Source organism: Elephantulus edwardii, unplaced genomic scaffold (assembly GCF_000299155.1).
Source record: "Elephantulus edwardii isolate Elephantulus edwardi_28Jun2011 unplaced genomic scaffold, EleEdw1.0 scaffold00005, whole genome shotgun sequence".
In the NCBI taxonomy this organism is placed as follows: Eukaryota; Metazoa; Chordata; class Mammalia; order Macroscelidea; family Macroscelididae; genus Elephantulus; species Elephantulus edwardii.
Genome location: NW_006399755.1, coordinates 146,549 through 161,562, shown reverse-complemented (window position 1 = coordinate 161,562; position 15,014 = coordinate 146,549).

Here is a 15,014-nt window from a genome sequence, read left to right as displayed (position 1 = left end):
TTTATTTGTTAAACGCACTACAAGTAAAATTTTTGTGGACTAATGTGCCTTTCACCTCTTCAACATACAACATACAGCACTAGTTATTACAGAATAAAGTTACTGGATATAAAAGTGTTTTATAACTGTATTTTTTAAAATATGTGATATTCGGGAAAGCTACCGCGCGCAGCAGGGCCGCCATGAGCCCCGGCCCGCGAGAAGCCGGCCCTCCCCGCCATCCATCCCCCCCTTCTCTCCCTCCGCCCTGGCTAGGCGCCACCCGCGGGTCAGACCGGCTTACCTTCTCATCTTTATTCATGTAGGTTGCCCATCCTTTGAAGATTGAGTTTTGAAAAACAAGCTGGTGGTATAGCACTGGTCTGTGCGTTGCTGTACAGAGGTAACTTGTGGTTGCTGTGATGCTGAAGCCTGTGACAGTGATGTGCCAATCGTGGTAATGGGCACCCATGGTGGACAGTGTTGACTGGAGCTTCCCGACTAAATCAAGCCTGGAAGCAGGAGCGGCGTCCACTTCCAAAATGGCTTGCCTCCGGAAACTCTTATGTACGAACAGTGCTCAGGCTGTTCGTTCATAGGGTCGCTATGAGTCGTCTACGACTCGACGGCATTAAACAACAAACAACAACAATTGTGATATTTTTAATAGAACATAATTAAAAATGCCTAGGATGAGTTTGGGGGTTTTTTTCCCTGTGCTACCACATATTCTTCCCCCTGTCGTTTTTTTTTTTTTTTAACTTTTTTAGATTCACAAGAAATTAGAGTACAGAGAATTTGCTTGTGCCCTTGACCTAACATACTGATGCCAGAGTAAGTTTTGATTTTTATCAGTTTTCACATGAATTTTTATTTATTGCATTTTGGTGTACAGTTCTATGACATTTTATCATTTGTTGTGGCTTTAACCATCACCACAATCAGAATACACTTTCAACACCACAGAGAAATTCATGTTACCCCTTTAAAAGTATACACTCTCTCCCGTCCTAATTCTTGACAATAATCTGGGTTTTTTGTTGTTTTGAGGATGTTACATAGTAAATTAATACAGTACATGTTCTTCACTATCAAGTTGGAGCCTATTCATAGCTGACCCTCCAGCAGATTTTCAGAAATAATAACATTGGAGATTTTCCATCTTTGATGGAGCAGCTGGTGGATTAAAACCTCTGGCCTTCAGGTTGGCAACACAACTAACTTCTTACCCAGTAGGCCACCAGAGCTCCCTTAATATGTTATGTGCCGCTGAGTTGCCTGCAACTCCTAGTGACCCTATGAACATCAGCTCTAAAGCCTACCCTGTCCTGAGCTGACTCCAACACACCTACCCCCATTGCCCGAGATACTATATCAACTCATCTCATTTGGGGTCTTCCTCTTCTGTGCTGTACCTCCACCCTTCGAGCATGATATCCTCCAAGGATTGGCCCCTCCTGGACACATGCCCAAAATATATGAAACAGCTTAAAAGTCTTCATTTCACCTTCTCCAAGACAGACTTATTTGTTTTCTTGGCAGTCCATGGTATGTTCAAGATTGTTCTCCAGCACCACAACTCAAAGGCATTGATTCTTCTGTCATCCTTAGTCATTGTCTAGTGCTCTGATGCACTGCCAGTAATTGTGAAGACCATGGCCTGGATCAGGCACACTTTAGTCTCTAGACTGACATTGTTGCTTCTCAGTACCCTGCAGAGGTTCCTGACAGCAGATTTTCTCAATGCAGTTCATCTTAATGATTTCCTGACTTCTGGTGCCAAGAGTGTTGGTGAGAGTGAAGCCAAACAAGCTGTAATTGTTAATAACCTCAATCTCTTCTCCATCCATCATGGTGCTGCAAGTTGACCCAGTGGTGAGAATCTTTGTCTTCTTGATAAGGAACTTCAATCCTTCACATTTTCCTCAGATTTGGTAAGCGAGGATGTGTCATTGCATAAAGTAGGTTGTTGATGACCTTTCCTCCAATCATGAGCCACATTCCACCTCATAAAGCCCAGCCTCCTGAATGATCTGAAAGGGTGTAGAGACAGGACGCATCCCCGACGCACTCATTTCCTAATTTTGAACTATGCAGTGTTTTCCTTGCTCTTCTGAGGACTGTTTCCTGGTATAGGTTTCACATGAGCACAATTAAATGGTCTGGGATTCCCATTCTCAATGTTAGCCACAATTTGTTGTGATCCACACAGTCAAATGCCTTGGCATACTGAAGGGAACTCCTAGGAACCCTTATGGTATAGTGTATTGGTTACATGTTGAACTGATAACAAAAAGCTTGATAATTTGAATCCACAAACTTGCATGGGGGAAAGATGAGTCAGTCTCCTGTTAAGATTTAAAGCCTTGGAAAACATGGTGCAGGGTGGTGGGTATATGGAGTTACGTTACTTTTTTTAATGGCCTTCTTGTCACTCAGCATGATATGCTTGAATTGTTACGTTATGTCAAAGTTTATCTTTTGTAATTTATGAATATTAGTGCAAAAAGTCCTCTTTCCCTTGAGAAAAATCTTTTCTACTGAAGTTACGTTAAGATGTTGTTCCTTTGTATCAAAATTTGGATGTATTTATTTGTATCAAAATGTGATACTTAAACTGGGAAGAAATGGACTTTGGATCTTTAATTTTCTAAAAAAGTTGTGTCCATCTGAGACAATGATACAGCAAATATATAGATAGCAAGCCAGATTGGCTTTCTACTGGTGCCCAAGTTCACTTTTCTAAAAATGAACTATTTCTTAAAGCAATTTCAGTTTTAGATATCAAGAAAGTAAAACTTCTAATAGGCCTATCAATGCCATTTGCAGTGTACTGTTTAACCCTAAGTGCTTCACCCAAGAAGCAAGTATAGGCACGATGTGTTACCATGTCTAATTTAAGGCTCCTGATAAAAAGCTAAGAAGTTTTAGACTGAAATTAGATTGTAGATTTATTCCAGAAAATACACTTATTTCTACTAAGCAAATGTCCAGAAAGGAGAAACCTTTCACTGAAGTCTACTCAAGGAAGTTCTCTAGAAGCTATTTGCTTCTAAACTGGTAATTCTCTGAAATACTTTCATCCACTGCCACAGCATATTGTTTGTGAGATACAAGATTCAAAACAATAGGGAAATTAAACTTCTGTTATCCACCCTCTGCAGAGCCCATTTACCTGGGTCCTGGCTATTTAGCAACATCCTTTACTCCTACCCTCTGAAGTCAAATCTCCCATCACTCATCCTCTAAACCCCTTACTGTTGTTAAGTGCCGTCAAGTCGTAGACAATTCATAGGAACCCTATGAACGAAAGACCTGAACACTTGGGGTTTTTTTTTCCTTAAGAGAATTTTAAATTTATTTTTCCCCCATTTGTTCATTGTTGCACTTTTCTTCCCTCCCAGCCCTCCCCTCTAGTACACTACCCTCTTGGAAAAGTAAAAGAAAAATTCTTTCATTGCTTTACAATCCCTCCCCCCGCCAGGTCCACTCCACTATACAGCCTTCGCTCTGGACTCCTGTCATGATAAAAATACCTAATAATTTTCCCTCTTAAACAGTTTTCTCCTTCATTTGTTTCAATGCAGTATACATTATTGAACTCATCCTTTTCAGTCTCCTCCCAACCCCGAGGTCAGTCCTGCTTTACAACAGTGGCACCATGTAGTATTTGTCCTTTTTTGACTGAGATACTTCACTCAGCATAATGTCCACCAGGGTCACCCATTTTGAATAATAATGCATGAGTTCCTTGTTTTTCAATGCCGCATAGTATTGTGTGACTATACCACAGCTTCTGTATCCATTCGTTTGTTGATGGGCACTTAGGTTATTTCCAACTCCTTGCTATTGTGAACAAAGCCGTGATAAACATGGGTGTGCATATATCTGCTTGGATGTCAATTATGGTCTCTTTGGGGTATATTCCCAGTAGTGGAATTGCTGGGCCAAATGGTATCTCTGTTTGCAAATTTTTGAGAAAGCGCCATAACACCTTCCACAGTGGTTGCACCATTTTACACTCCCACCAACAGTGAATAAGTGTTCCAGTTTCTCCACAACCTCGTCATCATTTGTTGCTTGCTGTTCTGTTAAATTTTGCTATTCTTACTGGGGTAAGATGATATATAGTTGTTTTAATAAGACCTGAACACTTTTATAATGTTCTTCGTTTCTCCAAGTTTATAGGGTTTCCGGAGGCAAGCTATTATTTCATTTCAGAAACCCCTTAATGGCTAATTTAAATCAATTGTTCTCAGCTAACATGTCCTTGTCTTACCCTGCTGTCCTATGCCAGGCCTCACAGAAATAGGATGTAGATTTGTTGGTTGTAGTTGTTAGGTGCCGTCAAGTTGAGTATGACTCATAATCCTATGAACAAAAGATCTGAACCTGTTCTATCCTGTGCCATCCTCACACATTAGAGCCCATTGCAGCAGTCACCATGTCAATCTACCTGGTTGAGGGTCTTCCTCCTTTGCCAACCCTCCACCCTTCCCAGCATCATGTCCTCCTCCAAGGAAAAGCTCCTCCTAACAACATGCTCAAAGTATGTGGGGCAAAGCATCATTCTTGCCTACAAAGAGCACTCCAGCTGCACCCTTTCCAAGACATATCTGTTCCCTTGGCCACCCATGGAATGTTCAGTGCTCTTCTCCAACATCACACAGCTCAAAGACACCAATTCTTTTCCCCTCATTTTTATTTATTGTCTAGCTCTCAGATACATAGCAAGTAATCGGAAAGACCATGGCCTGAATCCGCACCTTAGTCTTCAAACTGACATCAACACTCCTCAATAATTAGGAGAGGTCCCTAACTGCAGATTTTCCCAGTGCAATGTGTCTCCGTATGTCCTGACTGCTGGTACCAAGGGTCTGAATTGTGGATCCAGTCAAGATGAAACTGTTGACAGTTTAAATCTCCTCTCCATCCATCATGATGTTGCCTGTCAGTCCATCTATGTTTTCTTGACATTGAAGTGCAATCCATATCAAAGGCTGTATTCCTTGATCTTCCGCAACAAGTGCTTCAAGTCCTCCTCACTTCCAGTGGGCAAAGTTTTGTCATCTGTGTAATGCAGGTTATTGATGAGTCTTCCTCCAATACTAATGCCATACTCCTCTTTCTATTTGCTCAGCATACGGATTGAATAGGTTTGGAGAGAGAATACAACCCTGACACTCTCCCTTAATTTTAAACCATACGGTGTTCCTACCTAAACTGGCACAGAGTGAAGTAGAACACCTGAACAGACTCATTACAAAAGAAGAAATTGAACAGATAATAAAACAACTTAGATTTTTTAAAAAAGCCCTGGACCAGATGGTTTTACAAGTGAATTTTATCAACCATTCAGAGAAGAACTGTCACCAATTCTACATAAAGCATTTCAGAAGATAGAATAAGGATTTTCCCAGACTGATTCTATAACGCAGACATATCCTTGATACCAAAGTCGGGTAAAGACACTACCAAAATAGAAAACTATAGGCCAAACTATCTCATGAGCATAATGCAAAAATCCTCAATAAAATCCTAGCGAATAGAATCCAATGGTACATAAAAAATATATAATTTAGTATGACCAAGTGGGATTCTTAAGAGGTATGCAAGAATGGTTTAACATAAGGAAAACAAAGTCATCACATTAACAAAGCAAAGAACAAGAACCACATGATCATATCAATTGACAAAGAAAAGACCTTGGATAAAATTAAATACCCTTTCCTGATTAAAACACTTGACAAAATATGAATAGAGGGGAATTTCCTCAACATACAAAATCAAGAGCCAAGATCATTCTCAATGGAGAGAGATGAAAGGCATTCCCTTTGAGAACAGGAACTAGACAAGGATGACCATTTTCATGTCTTCTATTCAATATTGTATTGGAAGTCTTAGCGATAGCAATAAGACGAGAAGGAAATATAGGTACCCAAATTGCAAAGAGGAAGTAAAATTATATGCAGGTGATATGATAGTATACTTAGAAAACCCTAAAGACTCAGCAAGAAAACTGCTAGACATAGTCCAGAAATTCAGCAAAGTGGCAGGACACAAATCAACATATAAAAATCAATTAAAGGGAGCTCTGGTGGCCTAATGGCAAGAAGCCGCTCTGCTGGAGAAGGAGGGACAATCTCCTCCTGTACCAGTCAGATCCGATTTGACGGTACACACAAAAAAATAATTTTAAAAAATCAATTAGATTACAATGACAATACAGAAATGGAGCTAAGGATCAATACCCACCACCATAGCTAACCACAAGATTAAATACTTGAGAGTAAATCTAACTAGAAATATAAAAGACCTATTAAAAGAAAAATTACAAAATATTACTAAAATAACCAAAAAAGAGACCTGGACAAATGGAAGAATATACCATGCTCGTGGATATGAAGACTCAATATTGTGAAAATGACAGTTCTACCAAAAGCAATCTACAAATTCAATGCAATCCCAATACAGTTACCAATTCCCTTCTTCAATGAGATGGAAAAGGCAATTTCCAATTTCACCTGGAATGGAAAGAGACCTCCAAAAGTAAACCACTCCTGAAATAGAGAAGCAAGGTAGGAGGCATCTCACTCCCCTATCTCAAATCCTACTGCAATGTATTTGAATTTTGTAAATAAATTAATATAATAAAAAGAAATTTAAAATATTTTCATAATCCCACTACACAGCTGTGTTAGTGAAGACAGCATAGTACTGGTCCAGTTACAGACAGACAGACAATAAAATTGAGAACCCAGAAATCACCTCATCTACCTATGGTCAACTGATCTTTGACAAGAACACAAAAATTTGTTAAGTGGGGAAAGGACAGTCTCTTTATCAAATAGTGTTGACAAAATTTGGAAAATCAAGCAAGACCCACACCTCAAACCATACACAAAAACCAACTGAAAGTGGATCAAGAGCTTAGTAATACCAAGGACTATAAAGTTGATTAGAGAAAAGGTTGGAAGAACTCTAGAAGCCCTAATCCACAACATGAACAGACTTCCACACATCTTGAAAAGCATACAAGTAGGAGAGAGCAAAATAGAAGAATGGGACCTTCTAAGAATAAAATCCCTATGCACATCAAAAACTTCTCCAGTGTAAAAAGGAAACCTACAGAATGGGAAAAATTATTTGGCAATGACATCTGATAAGGGACTCATATCTAAAATTTATAGGATACTTCAGCACCTCAACAAAAAAACAGTAAACAACCCAACCATAAAATGGGCACAAGAACAGACACTTTACCAAAGAAGACATTCAGGTGGCAAACAAACCCATGAAGAAATGTTCACAATCCCTAGCTACCAGAGAGATGCAAATCAAAACAAGTAGGAGGTATCATCTCACCCCAGTAACAATACCGAAGTTCAGCAGAGGAGCAAACAACAAATGCTGGCAAGGTTATGGAGAGATTGGAATCCTTATTCACTGCTAGCAGGAGTGTAAAATCATGCAACTATGGGAAGCAGTATGGTGTTTTCTCAAAAAGTTGGAAATAGAAATACCATTTGACCAAGCAATTCCATTACTAGGAATATACCCTAAAGAAACCAGAGCTGCCAATCAAACAGATATATGCACACCCATGTTTATTGCTGAGTTATTCACAATAGCAAAGAGATAGAAGCAAGCCAAGTGCCCATCAAGAAATTAATGGATAGAAAAAAAAACTATGGTATATTCACACAATGGAGTACTATGGAGCATTAAAAAATAAGGTACTCATCAAATATTACACAACTTGGACAACCCTGGAGGACATTATGCTGAGTGAAATATCTCAGTTACAAAAGAACAAATATTGCATCATGGAACAAATCATGGACTTAGGACTAAAACCAAGGACTATAAACTTCATTCAAGAAAAGCTTGCAAGAACTTTAGTGGTCCTAATCCACAACATAAAAAGTCTTCCAAGTTGTTGTTGTTGTTATGTGTTGTCGAGTTGCTTGCGACTCAAAGCGACCGTATGTACAACAGCCCTAAACTCCGCTCTGTCCTGTGCCAATCGCACTGTCTGACACTCCCAGCCCAATTATCCCAGTCACTGAATCAATCCACCTCATAGAGGGCCTTCCTCTCCTGTGCTGTTCCTCCACCCTTCCAAGCATGATGTCCCTCTCCAAGGACCGATCTCTCCTCACAACATGTCCAAAGTATGTCAGATGGAGCCTCAGAATCCTTGCCTCCAAGGAGCCACCGGGTTTAACCCTTTCCAGGACAAATCTGTTTGTTTTCCTAGCAGTCCATGGTATTCTCAATACTCTTCTCCAGCACCACAGCTCAAAGGCATCAATTCTCCTTCTATCCTCCTTGGTCATTGTCCAACTCTCTGATGCATAACAAGTGATTGCAAAGACCATAGCCTGTATCAGACGCACCTTAGTTTCCAGAGAGACACCATTGCTCTTCAGTACTTTGGAGAGGTCCCTTAAGTTGTTTTTTTTTTATAAATTTTCTGCGAATGGTTTTCTAATGTTGCCAACACTATTTGTTAGAGAGACTGTCATTTCCCCACCTAACTGATTTTGTCTCCTGGTCAAAGATCAGTTGACCATAAGTGGATGAGCTGATTTCTGAATTCTCAATTTTATTCCATGATCTTTGTGCCTGTTGCTGTCTTGACAAGCACAGCTGTATAGTATGATTTGAAATCAGAGAGTGTGATGCCTCCTACTTTGTTTCTCTTTTTCAGGAGTGATTTGTTTATTTGGAGTCTCTTTCCATTCCAGATAAAATTGGAAATTGCCTTTCCATCTAGTTGAAAATTGAACTGGTATCTGTATTGGAAGTGCATTGAATTTGTAGATTGTCTTTCCTAGAATTGTCATTTTCACGATATTGAGTCTTTCTGTCCATGAGCATAGTATAATTTCCCATTTCTCCAGATCTCTTTTTGTGTCTTGTAATGTTTTGTCATTTTCTGTGTATAGGTCTTTTATGTCTCTAGTTAGATTTCTTTCTAAACATTTCATCTTGTAATTAGCTATTTGTAACTGGTATTGTTTTTCTTAGCTCCTTTTCTATATTCTTTTTGTCACTGTAAAGAAGTCCAACTGATTTTTTAAAATTTTATTTTATTATTTGTGTGTGTGTGTGTGTGTGTACTGTCAAATTGGATCTCACTGGTACAGGAGGAGATTGCCCCTCCTCCAGCAGAGCATCTGGTGGATGTCCAAATGATTTTTAAATGTTGATCTTGTACTTTTATTCTTGATGCACTTTTTAAGACCCACAAATTCATAAAAATGTACAGTGACTGATACACTGCCAGAAGATGAGTCCCTCAAGTCGAAAAGTACTCAAAAGGCAACTAGGAAAGGAAAGAGCTGTCTCCTCAAAGTAGAATCTGCTTGGAGTAAGGCATGCATGGAGTAAAGAGTTCACCAGGGTAAGAGCTTTATTTGCTGATGTGGCACAAACTCAAAATGAGGATAGGTAGTTGCAACCATTTATTGATAAATGGAACATGGACTGTACAAAGTACGACTCTACGAAAACTAGAAATTGTCAAAAGTGGAATAGAGAGCATAGATATTTCTATCCTAGGCATTCATTCGTGTGCTGATAAGATTGGTACTGATGATTTTTAGTTGGTCTGCTGTTCCAGGAAGGTTAAAAGAACAGTCACTCAAGGAAGCACTTAGATAAAAGTATGTAACATGCTGTGAAAGAGCTCTGGTACTGTGGTCCACAGGGTGTTGTGCTGCTAAGGATTGGCAGCACTTCTCTGATGGTTTGAATTCACCAGTCACTCTGTGGGAGAAAAAATAGACAGTCTCTTCCTGTGCAATGGACAGCCTGAGAAACCCAGTGGAGGGTCAGCTATTAGTTGTCTTCGACTTGATGACAATGTGTGAGAGAGAATATTTTATCAGAGAAACTAGTTTTTTCTTAGAGAATCTTCCTGAACAATAGAGAAGAAAAGGGGACAAGAAAGTATTTCTGATAGAGGAAATAGCTTCTTTGAAAGCATAGAGATATTAATTGGTATAACATTGGAGGGGGTGGGGATTAGAGCAGTGTATCAAAATCAGTAAGAGAGAAAACATACAAATAGAAGACCTAGCTAGGAGTCAACAAGAAGCAGATTCTTGTTGCTGCTGTTGCCCAAACTCTGGGACGCTGGACAAGTCACCTCATGGCACTAGGCTTAAATATCCCAGGTTTTCCAGGGAAGAGTTATTCCCTTGCACCCTGATATACTGTGATTCTATGAGATGCTGCTGCTGAAAAAGTGTAAGCAGTGGTCTGAAAGTTCAGAGAAGAGGAAGGCTCTGTGAGAAGACACAATAGCACTGGAGTTAGGCCTTGAAGAATGTTGAAAATTTTCCTGCAAGCATAGATGGAGAAAGATTACTTTTTATAATGTTTGAAATATTTCTTAACTTAAAAAGGAAAAGGGAATTCTTTTTTCCCCACCACAGTATTGACAAATAACATTTGTTCATAGAGGATCAACACGTTTTTTTCCAGCTCTTAGTTACATATGTCATTTTCTAAGGAGCTCAAAGTCTAATGGGGGTGGAAATCTTAAAACCCACCAAAAAAAAAGATGCTTTAGGGTATGGAAGCCTGGGCCATGCTCCTTATCTCTTCCTCTCCCCTCCCCATGTTGAGACTGTCTGGGTCACAGAGAACATCCTCAGAGGAAATCCTGTTTTCCTACTTCCTGGTGGGAGATTGAACACCCGGAAAAGGATAGATTTAGGGAGAGCCCTGTGTTCTGCCTCTTCAAGGGAGGTCTGGGGCCAGGAGGGCTGTCAGGGCTAATTAAAAACACAATGGAAAAGATGACGTCAGGAAAGCAACGTGTCAGACCTGCTGGCCCTGAGAAATCACTTAGTACTCCTGTTACCCTGGGTCCAAATAAGGGAAGGGACTTTTCTAAGTGTGCACAACTTAATAAGCACAAAGTTGGAATTGAAATCAAGGGCTTCAGCCTGGCTGGCTGGACCATACTATCCTGCATCATCACATCTAAATCAGTAAGTTAGATCTCAAGAACGCATATCCAGGCGCTCACATTAGATTTACCACAAAGAAAGGAAAAAACAATCCATGTCCCGTTGGGGATGTGTGTGTGTGTGTGTGTGTGTGTGTGTGTGTGTGTGTGTGTGTGTGACACACTCTTACACACTCTAGCCTTAGCTTTCATTGTTCCTTTACCTCATAACCTTTCATGGCTTGTATGCCTTTCAAAGCTCAGCTTGAGAGCCTTTGTGTCCCCTCCCTGCCCCACAGCCCCGCCGGAAACTTTCCCAGAAGCCTCAGTGGAAGTCTTCTTCCTCTGAGCTTCCACTGGCCTCTATTTTACTTGGATTTATTACAAAATAGTGACATGGAAAAGATTTGATGATGCTCCTACTTTAGGGGTGTGTGTCAGAGTCTGGGGAGCATAACAAAGAATGGGAAAGCACTATTAGACTCTGCCATCGCAGAAATGCACTTAGGCAAAGACTTAAGTACAAACTCATATTCACCTGACACTCATCAATGTCCTACACTATGTCTTACTTAGATGTCACAGTAATTCTGTGAAGAGAAGCAAACAGAGTTTTATAAATATACTTTCATAAAAATACACAGAGTTAACAGATCATTAGAACCAAAGCAGATGAAATGGCCTGTAAGGAATAATAAGGTTCTGGCTCAGGACAGTGGGATGAGGGGAACACTAGGGGAAGATGTGATTATTCTTTGATATATTTTTGGACACTGTCAATCAGCACTTTGCTTGAAGCACCATGGAATATTGGGCTTAGAGGGGAAAGCACTACTTATTACATTTATTTTCTCATGTAATCATCTCAAGTGAAGAACAAGAAATACAATTTATTATATATATACTACATAGTAGAATTTTTTTTGTACTGTTTAGTCAGAACTGACCCACAGCTGACCCTCTTGGCAGGTTTTCAGAGACAGTTCATTGCACAAGAGGAGATTGCCCATCCTTTTCCCGCATATAGTAAAGTATACCTACTATAGTCTGTACTTCAGTCGTCTCTTAACTACTTATTCCTTAAAGCAATTGTATTAAATCAATACTATTATTATTTCAGATTTTGTTTCTGTAAAATGTTAAATATAAAAGGCTAAGTAACTTGTCCACAATCACATGACCCATATAAGGACCCAAGATTCAAACTTTGTTAGTTTGGTTCCAGATTATGTTTTCTTAAGACTATACATTGTGTTGAGACTATTCCTATGAGAAAACAGAGAACGAGGAAAAAAGATGTGCTGATGTTGCACAGGTGAACTTAAGTGTTAAATCAGGATGTGAGCACAGTCCCATTTGATTTTAAGGTTGTGAGCTCTCTCTTTTTTTCCTTGTGTGCCATCAAGTCAGATCCAACTGGCACAGGAGACTTCCCATCCTTCTCTGGAGTATCTGGTGGATTAGAACTGCATACCTTCAGGATTACAGCACAGCTTCTTGCCACTAGGCCACCAGACCTCCCTTAAGACTGTGTTCTCTTTTACACCTCTATTTTCTCCTCTGCTTCTCTCTGTAGTAGAGAGGTTTTTACCTCAATGAGACGATAACGAAATTTCAGACACTGATGGGAAGTGGGTGTGTAGTATAGAACCAAACAGTCATTCTGGATGAGTGGCCTGCTCCAAACTCCCAAAATAACCTGTATCGTGATTCCAAACTCCTGTCTGCCCCTTCACAGACACTAGTTCTGGAGATAGGCACAGTCTAGCACCCTCACCCCCCTCAAAGCCCCCATTTTCTGGGTCATCTCAGGAAGGGGCCGAGACTCATAACCCTTGTAGTCATAGAAGCATTTCTGTGTCTTCACAAGGACTATAGCGGGTGTACACTCATGTTTCTCAGTGACTGGCTTCCAGGAGTTGGTCAGTTCTGCTGCCTCTAAGTTCATGACCCAGGTTCCTGCCAGTTGGTTTCTCTTTCCTTCATTTTCTTTCTTGGTGTCATTCTGCCTCTGTCTCTCTTACTCATCCTATATACATTTGTAGTGCTCCTACCTGTTTCAGCTACACGCTGGGGCATAAATAAACCAGACATGGTCCCCACCTCCAGGAGCTCAGCGGGATGCACAGACTTCCAGATAAGTATGGTTATCTCATATTGGAGGACTGTTGAAAGGACTCAAAAGAAAGTCCCCAAAGGCAGAAGCTTCTGCTCTGCTGGAAGCCACTATGCAGCCTGATCCTTGGCCACTTGGACAAAGTTTGCTTGTTGTTGGCCCTCCTTCACCACCTCCTCACCCTAGTTCAGCAGGTCTCCAGTGCACAGGACTTTGAAACAAGAGAGTGAGATAAATAACCCAAGAGAGGCAAAGAGTTCCTTTGTGTGCTGCCAAAGCCCTAAAGTCAAGTATATGATTCCATTTTATTCTCGTGACTAAGTTCTCAGTAAACATGAGATGAGACTCACTTCGTTGAGCCCAGCCCAGCTCGATTCTTAGTTCTTTCACATCCCCAGGAGTTAGTATAAGGTTCCTCAGGCTGTTCAACAAACATTCCTTTAAGTCAACAAACGAGAGGAGTGACAGGTCGCATATATACAGCTTCAGTAATAGAGTTAGAAAGGAATTCAGTTTTTTTCACTTTCTGTAGGCATGTTATTTAAAAATGTTGTATTGTTGTTTGCCATGAAGTCAGAATGGACTCATAACTGACTCTCCAGCAGGTTTTCAGAGGCAGTTAATCACACAGGAGGAGACGGCCCATCCTTTTTCTGTGGAGTAGGTGGTGCATTTGAACCCTGTGCCTTTGAGATTGCAGTACAGCTTCTTACCACTAAGAAGGTCACCAGAGCTTTCTATTCAATAATAGTTGTTGTTAAGTGCCGCTGAGTCCAGTACGACTCATAGCAACCCTATGAACAACATATCTGAACCTTTTCCTATCCTGTGGCAACCTCACACTCTGACACACTGAAGCCCATTGCTGCAGTCACTATCAATCCACCTTGTTGAGGGTCTTCTTCTCTTTCTCCATCCCCACACCTTTCCACGCACAGTGTCCTTCTCCAAGGAATAGACTTTCCTAGCAACATGCCCAAAGTATGTGAGATGAAGCTTCGCCATCCTTGCTCCAAGGAGCACTCTGAACCATCTCCAAGACATATCTGTTTATTCTTTTGTCAGTCCGTGAAATATTCAGTATTCTTCTTCAACATCACTGTTCAAAGATATCAATTCTTCATCTGTTCTCCTTAATCATTGTCCAGATCTCAGCAGCATAGCAAGTGATTGAATATGGACTGAATCAAGCACACATTAATCCTCAAACTAACATCGTTGCTCCTAAGTAATTTGTAGAGGTCCCTGACAGCAGATTTTCTCAGTGCAATACATATCCTGATCCAAAGACCATGACCCAGGATTGTAGATCCAACTAAGATGAAGCAATTGACAGATTTAATCTTTCTCCATCTATTTTGATGTCACTTAGCAGTCCAGTGGGAAGACTTTTTGTTTTCTTAACATTGAGTTGCAATCCATATTGAAGGCTGCATTGTTTCATTTTCTGCAGCAAGTGTTTCAAATCGTCCTCACTTTTCAACAAGTAAGGTTATGTCATCTGCATACCAAGGAATAGGGAGTGCAAAAAGAATTTAGGGAACCATGTAAATGTCCAAATCTGATTTCTACTAACTCCACAAAAGGGAATTGTCCTCACAAACAACACCCACAGTACAAAATGAGCTCTAACCTTTGTTACAATCAGCGTGTCAGTTTGTCTTTTATTATTAAGGTCAATGAAAATTTACAGAGACTTTGGATTTCCATTCATTCATTGTTGCACTTTTCTCCCCGTTCCCCGCTATACCCTCAGTACACTCCCCTCTTTGAAAAGTGAAAGAAAAATTCTTTCATTGTTTTACAAACCCTCCCCCCAGGTCCACTACAATATGTAGCCTTTGCCCTGGACTCCTGTCATGACAAAAATACCTAATCACATATCCCTTTTAAATAGTTTTCTCCCTCATCTGTTTCAATGCAGTATTCATTATTGATCACATCTTTCTCAGTCTC